Source organism: Pinus tabuliformis, chromosome 3_2 (assembly GCF_031772625.1).
Source record: "Pinus tabuliformis cultivar Carrire ecotype Pingquan chromosome 3_2, CPIR1, whole genome shotgun sequence".
NCBI lineage: Eukaryota > Viridiplantae > Streptophyta > Pinopsida > Pinales > Pinaceae > Pinus > Pinus tabuliformis.
Window position 1 is genome coordinate 250,114,203 of NC_142302.1, and position 11,761 is coordinate 250,125,963.

Below are 11,761 nucleotides of genomic sequence, written 5' to 3' on the forward strand. Positions count from 1 at the left end.
AACCCATGAAGAAAGTCTTACAATAATAATTTTATTCTCTTCTTTTCATCATTTACAAAGGTCATAATTACATGTCATTATGAAGACTGAACCGAGTTACACGTTTCAACACTCCCTCTTAACTAGGGAAGTATTCGTAATGGTACTTTGTCATTCTCAATTTGAATAATTTCTCATAAGAAGAATCAGATTAGTAACCCATTTGTCTAGCATCATATCAACCAGCATTGTCACATAGCAAGGCCTTGACTAACAACTCTATTCACATGATCAGAGCATAATGCTGGCGAGACCAATGATTCATAAACACCATAATCATTGTCTCTCAAGGTACATACTCCACCTGGGTGTTCACATAGTATGACCTACTTTGCACTATCCTTATCTTGGATAGCCATTCCTTAATGAATATTGGTATGTGACTACTCTTACCTTGGATGCCCTATCTCATACTCAAAGAGTATCTGATGCCAGATGATTACCTAATCCTCCATTCTGTCTTCCCAGGTGAAGACTAGAATGATGTGTATATCTCCCCCTTTCTATTGGGGAGGACATATCAATTCCAATACAAGAATGTACTCATTCCTACGGAAGGAATGTACCTAAGCTCCCTCTTGGCTTAGGAATTTCCAAGTTTCTTCCAAGTAAGAAACTTGTTTTCAGGCTCCCTCTTAATTAGGGACCTACAGCAGCTCCGCAACCAGTTGCTTGAAGAGCTCCTTCCTTCGATGTCATGAATTTATTTGTCAAGGAGTCTTCATCTTTTGGGGCTTCTTCATAGGGCACAGACCATCCATCACTTTCATCCATGAGTCAGTCATGTCATTATTCCTTTCATCAGAAAGTGATCCATGCCTTCATCTGTCCTTGCTTCATATCATGTTTCCTTCTTCATGCCATATTTTCCGTAAGGATCTTACATCCTTCTATATGGTCCTATTGGAAGACATCCAGTTCTTCCCTTAGCAGACCTGCATATACCCATCCAAATATTTGTTCAAATATAAGAAATGAACACTTAAATCAAAATTACCTTTGTGATGGTCTTTCATCATGACATCTACCAAATTGCATCAGCATCCTGCATACATGTGGACATATCTCCCAAAGATATCCATTGTCAAGGGTCTCCATATTTTCCAGACTTCCATCAGAGTCTTTATATCTTTTCGGGAGATTTCTTAGTCAAATCTTCTTGGTCTTGATTGCCTTTACCATGGTTGAATATAATATCACAATCTCTTCCTTCCTTTCTTCACACATTTAATTTCATTCCCAGGAGCTTCCAATCAGAGTTCCTCAATTGTAGTCAACCACCTCATACTCCATATGAGGACATATTATGTTGATTTCATCTAGTGTGACCCATGCCTTCCGGCAACCTTTCATAGAAGGAGATTCCTTTCCTTTGATCATGCTTCTTAAGATCGAGCAGTGATCCATGTTACCTGCAACCATACAACATGACTTTATAATATTGAATACAAGCATGCATACCTCATTTACCTTTAGGCCATCTAGGCTTCTTTCAGTAGCTTTCTTGATTGAAAAGAGCTTCAATCCCTTGATCTGCTTCATATGTCATCATACCATCATCCCACGAATTCCACACGTTGGAGTTCTTGATGAAACACTTGCTTCCACTCAAGATCAATGATTCCTCCAATGAGGATTCCATTAGAGAATCTTGAGGATCTTGCATATCCCTATCCTTCAGATGTTTCCTTTTTGACTTGATGTATGACGAGACTTGTCTTGGATGACTTCTTTCTTAAGTTTCCAATTAGGTTCTCAAGAGTTATATCCTTCATATTTGACTATCAGACATCTTTCATGTTTCCTATGGTGATGTCACGAGCTCTTACTTCTAATGATTTTCCTCTTCCTAGGACTTTCTTCTTTCAACTTCCTCCACTTCTTTGGTGTAATGGAGTTCTTCTCTATCTTTCTATTATTGCCTACTTGAGCTTAGGACAATATTTATTGTAATTCTCAGATCATTGAATCTTAGCTATGTTCTTCTTTTCTTTCGGCAAATGTCTGAATATTTTTTGCCCTCAACCTGTCTTCTTCTATCTTGCATAGAAACCACAAGTTGTTGAATGGGATAGCCTTCTTATCCTCATAGACATTTGTTACCTTGTTCATCAGTTAGTTGTATGAAGATTATTTCATCCCAGATCTTGCAATTGAGATCTTATGAAGATAACCCTTTATCCTTTGATACAACTATATATATATATATATATATATATATATATATATCTTTGATGTCTCCAATACTGCTATATGAGGGGACCTTTCATAAGAATCCCTTTCCATGTATTCAGAGGAGACCTTTTCATTGATATATTCAATTACTTCAATTTCTTCTCTTTTTCCATGCAAGGAATTTTGATAACCCAACCAGATTATAGATCTCCTTGCAAAGTGAAGTCATTTTACCAAATTTGATTATAGAATGAAAGATACTTACTTGACAAGTGAAGATGAAAGATTCAACTTGATCACTTTAATGGTGGTTGAAGAAGATGCATTAGTGCTCCTTTTGGATGATCTTCTTCCAAATGAAAAGTCCTTCTTCAATAAAGGAGATTGCTCCTTTTATGATGTTAATTCCTTTAGATCTAACTTCCTTTTTTATGGTGATTGATGAGGATATTTTGATGCTTCCTCGAATGATCTTCTTAAAGGATGAGGGGATCCTTGCTACAATGATAAGGAGTTTTCCTTATATCTTTTGAAGATGATGATAATGCCTTCTCACCTTCAAGATACTTCGACTTCTTTGGTAGTGAATGAGTGTAGATCATAAATGCTTCTAGGATCTCCAAGATGATGTGATCTTAGTCCTAGAAATGCTTCTTTATACTATGGGTTGCCTTGCTTTGTAGATCCCTTCATCTTGATGAGGGTCTTTGTGGTGTTTTTCTAAAGACTATAGGATCCAACACTCTTGTTAGTGTAGACTTCTAGTTGCCTTGATTTGTAGATCTATTCGCCTTGAGTAGAAATAAGGCTTTGGCCTCGATTATTTGATGATCCCAAGACTTCTTTTGAAGTAGACTTCCTCTTTTGGTTTAGGGTTTGATTCTTCAATGTAGATCCTTCACTTTACTTTGATGCCTTCCTTGAAACTCTATCCTTGAGTGTCTCTTTTATTAGATTCCCTTCCTTAACTGTCACCTTATCTCTGATACCATGTTGAGAAATCTAGGGCATTAGCATTAAGTGATTTCTCTTCTATTACTAATTGCTTATGAATGCCTTTTAATTTATTTAGATTAGAATATTCTTCTTCTTAGATCATTAGTGTTCTTCTTCAAAAAGAGGGCATAACAGTAGATCCAGAGAAGATAAGAGTTATCATGGAGTGGGCAACTCCTAGGAATGTGGATGAGGTGAGATCTTTCATGGAATTGGAAGGTTATTACAGGAGGTTCATTAGGAACTTCCCATGGATTGCTTATCCTATTACATCATTACAGAGGAAAGGTAATAAATTTGAATGGACATAGGAGTGTGTGGCTAGTTTTGAGCAGCTCAAGCAGTTATTGACATGCACCAGTGTTAAAGATTGTGGATCCAAATAAGGAGTTTGTAGTATGTACAAATGCTTGCAAGAGAGGACTTGGTGGGGTCCTTATGTGGGATGGACAGGTGGTATGCTACAAGTCACAAAAGTTGAATGAGCATGAGCATAACTACTCCACACATGACCTTGAGACTGCAACGATCATACATACATTGAAGATGTGGAGGCACCATATTTTGGGCAAGAGGATTGTATTGATGAGTGATCATAGTGGTTTGTGGTATCTATTTGACCAACTGAATCTAAATGGCCGGTAGGCTCAGTGGTTAGCCACGATCAGTGAGTTCAATTTTGAGATCATATATATCAAAGGTAAAGAGAATAAGGTGGTAGGTGCTCTTAGTAGGTGGATACTGGTAAATCACTTAGCATCTATGAGCTCCTATGGGACAAACTTACAGGGTATGATCTTGTAGGCAGGTCAGTAGGATATCAGGTATATGGAGATTATGCAAAGGTTGAAGCAGAGTGCAGGTAGTGGTACATGTACAGGTACATGTGGTGGTACAAGTATAGGTGCAGGTAGTAGTATAAATACAGATACAGGTGCAGGTGCACAGGATGTGGACTAACGTCTCACAATAGACATATTGGTTAGATTTAGAGACATGATATATGTGTCATACAATAGTGAGCTCAAGAAGGTAATATTGAGGGAGTTTCATGCGAAACCATGTTCAGGTCACCCAGGCTATCAAAAGACATTGACCACAGTGAATAAATTTTATTATTGGTTGAATCTGAAGAAGGATGTAGCAGAGTTTGTGGCTAGGTGTCTTGATTGTTAGAGGGGGAAGGTAGAGTGTAAACATCCAGGTGGACTGCTACAGTCGATTGTGATTCTAGAATGGAAATGGGAAGTCATTTCCATGGATTTTATCACAGGGTTGCTAAGGATAGTAAGGCAACATGATTCCACCATGGTAGTGGTGGACAAGTTGACAAAGGTAGCACGCTTGTTCCAGTGAAGTCTAAATTCTCAGCGAGTGATGTAGCACAGATCTTCATCAGGGACATGGCCAAATTGCATGGAGTTCCAAAGAAGATTGTGTCAGATAAGGATGCGAAGTTCACTTCCAAGTTTTTGAAGGAGTTGTTTGCAGGTTTTGGCACAGATTTGGCCTTCAGTACAACTTATCATCCGTAGAGAAATGAACAAACTAAGAGGGTCAACAGGATATTGGAGGACATGTTGAGGATGTATGTGATGCACCAATAGAAAAAGTGGGAAAATTATCATCCGCTAGTAGAGTTCCCTTACAACAATGGCTATCAAGAATCCTTGAAAATGAGTATGTTTGAGGCATTGTATGGGTGGAGTTGCAATACTCCCATCAGTTGGAGTGATACGATGAATAGGGTGTTGATTGGATCGGACATGTTGGCGGAAATGGAACATGAAATGCAGATAATTAAGAAGAATTTGAAAGAAGCACATGACAGGCAGAAGAGCTATGGAGATCAGAACAAGTTGTTTAAGGAGTTTTAGGTTGGGGAGCAAGTGTACATGTGTGTCAAGCCTAATAAGAGCTCCTTACGGATTGGATCATGTGCCAAGCTAGCACCCCGGTTTCGTGGACCCTTCAGTATTAGTAAGAGGATTGGGTCAGTAGCTTATCAAATTGCACTACCTCCGATAGTGAAATTGCATGATGTTTTATATGTGTCATTGCTTAAGAAGTATGTCAAAGATGTTGATCATGTGATTGACTGGTCTGTATTGTAGGTGGAGCCATATGGAGAATTCCAGCAGGAGCCTCAGTGTATATTCCATAAAAAGGTGCTCATGCTCTGAAACCGAGCAATCGAGTAGGTTAAGGTGCAATCGAAGCACTTTGGGCCCAATGAAGCTACATTGGAGATGGATGATCAAATGCGGGCTATGTATCCTTCATTGTTTGTCGGTTGAGGCAAAGCAATTTTGGTATGGTGTTTTGGTATATGTTTTTGGTACATGTTTTGGTGATGTTTGGTATATGTACATATGTATATGGATGTAAATAACACCATGAGCTATGTTATAAATCTCCAATAAATGGTATGGGTGTCATGTCATTATGATGTTATACTTGTTATGTTTTCATGTTGGTTTGCTTCTCATCAAGTTGATCATTGTAAATATTACAACGAGCTAAGTTATAAAGCTCCATCGGCAGTATGTTTTTCTTAAAGCAGTCTTGTGCTTATAGGTGTTGTTGAATGCCGAGGATGGTGTTCCCCCAAGGGGGAGGGTTTTGTAACAACCCTAGTGAAAATTCCATGTAATAAAAGTTAATAAAGGCAAAACAATAACCATGATTGATGAGACACTTATTCCAAGCCAAATGTTGGGCAAGACATCCTAATGTGGGTGTTCATTTGGTTTATTAATGACTGAGGAAATTAAAAAAAGCAATGACAAAGGCTTTGGAAAGACAAAATGGCATTTTTGGCACATTTATTTATGAATATAATGGAAATTTTGAGAAAAGGGAGGTGAAAGGTCACATGTTGCATGTGAGGAGGAAAATGAAGAAAATAGAGGCCTAATTGATAAAAAGGCTTATGAGGATTAGTTTGTAACCTTTTGTCAGTTCAATTTTGGAGCTCTCTCATTATTCACACTCTCTCTCTCTTGGACACTTAGTGTTTCTTGGAGCACTCTTGGAGGGTGGGGCACACTTTGAATTTTGGAGTAAGAAGGCAAAGAAAGAGTAGGAAAGTGCAAGAGGACATCAAGATAAGCAGCTACATCGGGTTTTTCTTGCAAGTACTGAGTTTCATGTATGCTTTCCTCACTAGTTTTGGCATGCATTGCATATGCATGTGGTTTATTGGTCATGATTTATCACTAGCATGGAGGATTTCCCGGATTGACAGTGAATTTGCCTAGCCTTGCCATTTCCTGGATAACATGGTGTTGTGGGTTCATTTGCTTTGTTATCTGTTTGGTTCTCATGTTTTCTTTAGCTTGGGTTGAGTTACTAGTTCTCGGAGCCTTGGTTGTACAAACGTTGTGGAGCCCAATAACAACTTGGGTCGAGTTACTAGTCATGGAGCCTTGGTGGGACAAACGCTTTGGAGCCCTTGGTGGGTTGAGTTACTAGTCCTGGAGCCTTGGTTGGATAAACGCTCTGGAGACCGGTATAAGCTGGGGTTGAGTTACTAGTCCTGAAGCCTTGGTTGGAACAAACACTCTAGATCCCTGGAAGGCTTAGATAGAGACCAATACAATGATGGTTTTGTGATGTCCCACTATGAGGTGGAATGATTTTTTTAAGGGTTCAGGTGGTTGGCCTCTGGAAACCTTGGATGGTTTTGGATTGATGTGTTTTATGAGATCCCACATTCATGCTTGGAATATGGCACGAGGGTGACTGACTGAAAGAAAGATTTGGTTCAACCATGTCTACGGTCGAGTGGTACGTGGAATTTCCGAACTTGGTCAGATTTGCCTATGTCTAATAAAAGTTAGTTTCTCTTACTTTTGTACTTTTTTATATGTGGATTTAATGGTTGTTATCTCACTGTTGTTTTCATGGTTTTATGCTGGTTATAAGCATGGTTAACTGACTAGTTCATGTCATGGTCATTTAATGTATTTACTTGTAATTATTAAAATGATGGATGAAAGACCTAATTGATGTCATAACAGTTCAAGGGAGAAGGTGGTGATCCTTCTTGTCATGTTTCATAAGAGTTTTAAGTCGTTCATGCTTTGTCTTATATCCTAGACCCGTAGATTACATTGATGCCAAGTGTTTGACAAAATATTAGTCTCAGTTGGGGATGGTCAGGCCTATCCCTGGAGTTAGTTTTTGGTTTATTAGTCTTGTCATCATGTGTTTAATGGATTCCAGAAGTTACAACAAGTTCTGGGTAGTGGATGGAATTATGGGCTTGAAAAGTTACTTAAATCCCATGGACTCTGGCACAGGTTTGTTGGAAATAGTCCTTGGATGCAGGCATGCAAGCTTGTGGGAGCATCCAGAGCTCTCTAAACATTGGAATGCCCATAGCATGGGAGCTTCTAGAGTTTAATAGCCTAAAAACTCAGTGGGACCCAGGGGCATGATACCTGAGTGGTTGGGATGGCTTCTGGGAGTGTTATTGTTGATGTGGAAGGTATGTTTGATTTGTTTTTGTTGATTCCACTTCCTTAGGGTCACCTAGGAGGTTAAATCATAGCATAGTAACCTCTCATCACATGGTTACCCTGGTTGGCTGGTTACTTGGGTAGATGTGGGAGGAGGGTGTTACAATCTATTCCTTCCCACAATCATAAGTCAACAATCAAATTAAAAACAATTCCAAAACACACCATTTTTAAACATATCTAACTTATTTTATTAAATATTTTTAACAAAATCATGTGAAAAAGGTATCCTAGGAGTTTCATCAAAACCTAACGCAGTGGAGTCTTCAACGCTAGAACAGTGAAAAACTAATAAACTTCCATACAGAGTATGAGACTTTCCAAAGGGGTAGGTAAATTCCAAACTCAAGTTACACTATTAAATCCCCAATGTAATGTGACAAAGCCCTATGGAGACTAAGTGTTTTGGATTCATGTTGTAATTCCACATGCCAATGATTTGAATCAGTAGTAAGGAAAACTATGAGAATATTGACAAATGTGCCACCTACGTGTTTGTTTTCTTATCAAAACCACAATCACCTAATTAGAGTTACACTTGTCGTCCATACTAAGAACCTGGGTGATGTGGCGACTGCAATTGGGTGTCCTCGTCTTACACGCGTGGTGTCTGCAGTCTGTTCACGGTTCACCCCAGGGATACCTTATCTCCAACAACGATGAAGCCCATGTGTTGTTCTGTTTGTCAGATGACATACAATGAAGAGGATAGGGTTTCAATGATGCTTCAGTGTGGACATAGCTTCTGCAAGGAATGTTTGTCACACATGTTTTCAGTTAGCGTAGATAATACCCTGTTGTGCCCCAGGTGCAGGAAGTCGTCTAAGGTCAGGAACAACGTCGAAGGCCTATGCTAGAATTTTGCAATGTTTTCCATTCTCCATAACACTTCCCCCGATTGCATGCTCGAAGATGAATCCGATGAAGATGATGAGCTCAATGACTATGGATCCAACTCGAATAATTTCTCTGATCGCTCTAGGGGAAGCAACAACAACCACAACAACAATTCTCATGCCAATGGCCTAGGGTGTCCTTCGACTAAAATAAATAAATAAAATAAATTTTTTTTCTAATACACGGGAAAGAGAGAAAGAGAGGGGCTGACCAACATAGGTCTGCAATTCGAATCCAATTATGATTTCAATCCTGTTGTGTTGAAATAATGGGAGTTCCAAAGGACGAAGCAACGGTGGAAATGGTGGTCACAGAGCAGATCAAGGGGCTGTGGAACCCTAAGGAGGACGTAGCACTACACAAGGTGGTGGAGAAATATTGGTCATGGAACTAGTCTTAGATTAGCAGAGGAATTTTAGGACGCTCAAAGAAATCTTTCAGGCTACGGTGGTGCAACCAGCTGAGCCCCCAGGTGGAGCATTGCCCTTTCATCCCATTTGAAGATGCCATCATCACACAAGTCCATGTTCTCCATGACAATAAGTGGGCTACGATTGTGTGCCTCCTCCTCGATCGCACCAACAACGCTATCAAGAACCACTGGAACTCGACCCTATGACATCGCTATCATGGTGAGAAAGACTAGAGAAACAGGCTAGCTTTGAACTTGGAGTCAACAGCTAAGGACAAAGAAATGATGACTCTGATGACACCTATCATATCCATGGCTACGGAAATAGCAATGCCAACAGCCTTAGTATTCCCATTGATTGCGGACAATGTCAGGAAACAGAGCTGCAACACTGATAATTCGTGAGATGTAGAGGTCAAGTCCTGTAAGCTTAAAAGGCTCAATCGAAACGTGATGGAGAGAATTGGTCAACGGGGTGACATTGTTGAGGTTTGGAAATTGTTGAGGACGACGAATCTCATTAGTGTCACCAACAAGAACCTCATAATAAAATTCATATCAACATAATTATATTAATATAACAACTTAACGTTTTAGAACAGGAAAAACATAAAATTAAAGTAAACATAGCATGGATGCATAGCGTTATTTCTCCATGTACAAGGTGATGACATGGACATATTAACGTTATCCTTGATGACTAATTAGTGTTTTTAATCCACCTCGTGATAAGAAAATATTCAATTTATAAATCAAATTTCACAGAGCTTTATATTATTTGTTTGCACTAAATGCCTTGTTAATGATTGGAATAGAGAATATGTTGTTTGTTAAGATGACGAGCCAGTGTTACATTTTTGATGATTGACATTGTTTTCGATCAAATATTGCTTTATAAATATCACTTTTTCGTCTTTAATAAAATGATGTTATAAAATAAGTTAATTTCCTTTACTATGATTTAATCTTGAACTGACATTCTTATTAAAAATCTCATGCTTAAACAAAACCAAAGGTATTCAAGATCATGTAGAAATCTGATGTAGGTTAACCTGATAATGCAATATAAATCAAAGCAGAATACTATAACCTACTTATACTATCAATTTGCGAAAGCTTAAAGATCGAGTTGAAAAATATAACTAGAAGAAGAAAAAGCAATCTCACAATACATATGAAAATACTTTGGGGAAAGCCTCAGCTAAAAACCCCACTATCTGTATTATCATACAAGGTGGAAATACATAGGAATTATATAAAGCCTTAGCTCTCATAGCTAGCCAGCTCTCAGTACAATCCTCATAGATGCTCACATGAAATCTTGGCTTATCTCTAGCCTTCCTCTCTGCCCTCCAATCTCCTATTTCCTTGCGTTGTTCCTTGCGGATGATCTTCACCTCACCAAGTGGAAAACCTTCTACCAAGTGGATGATAATCCTCCAAAACTGCGCAATCTTCAGGGATGATTCCTTGACTACATGCATGAGTTTTCTTTATAAGAAAACACATGCAACTGATAGTACACTGTCCTTGGCTTTAATCTCAACTGAGTCTTTCTCATAATAGACATGCATGCGTTTCTGATGAGGGAATATTTAGTTAATTGGAGTAGCACTAGTTGGATGCATGCATGCATCAACTGACTATTAACTCTCTATTAGTTCCTCAAACAGTTTGGAACTAATTTAACTGGACTTAACTCAGTTTAGTAAACTAAGATAACTAATTACAACTCAAATATAACTCAATCTTATATCCTTAATTTAAGGGATAACTCTTGCATGACTTTAGAAAGACTTCTAACTTGAATTTCTCCAACTAATTAATTCAAAATGAATTAATTAATTATTTCCAAGTAGTTATTAAGATTAAATTCAATTTTAATTCACAATTTAATTCAATTACAAATTAAATTGGAATATTCTTGTTGCCATATTTCAACACTTCCTCTCAACAAGAAAGGGATTATCTGCCACCCCAATCCTGTCTCTATGGAACTCGAATTTACACTTTGACAATGCCTTTGTCAAAATCTCAGCATCTTGCTCCTCTGTCGAAATATATTGTAGCAACATGATTTGTGAAAAGCCATGGGCAACAAATCTTGCCTTACGCTTCTCCACACTACCATCAATAGCTTGTTTTACCTTGTAAAGCCAATGGGAACTCACAACTGACTTGTTCTCCGGTCTCGGAACCACGTCCCAAACACTGTTACGAACTATGGAGTCATACTTCTCCACCATAGCATCAACCCAAATCGGCTGCTACACTGCTTCTTCAAAGGAAGATGGCTCAGTCTCAACACATTCCCCAGTAAGGGCCATGTATCCAGTGTACCTCTCAGGTGACCTCCTCTGTCTGCGCTGAGAAGATGGTGCTCCCACATTCTCTCTCTCATCCTCCAACAATCTGTCAGCTTCTCTTGTGCGCTTCTGTCCATCTCTGGAAGACTCTACTTGAGTGGATGTCTCCACTCCTGGAACCTCTACATGCGACTGCTCCGCATCAGTTTGAGGCTCCTCCTCCTTAGGAACCAACAGTTCCTCCACAGCCTGTAGTTGGAGCTCCCTCTCAAGGGAAACTTGCATGGCCTTCTGCTTATCAAACTTGAGATCTCTGTGAACCACTGTCCTCTGACTGGTAGGCAAGTACACCCAATAGTTGTGAGATGTATCAGTGTACCCCACAAGTATCCCCAACTCTATTGTCGGCTCAA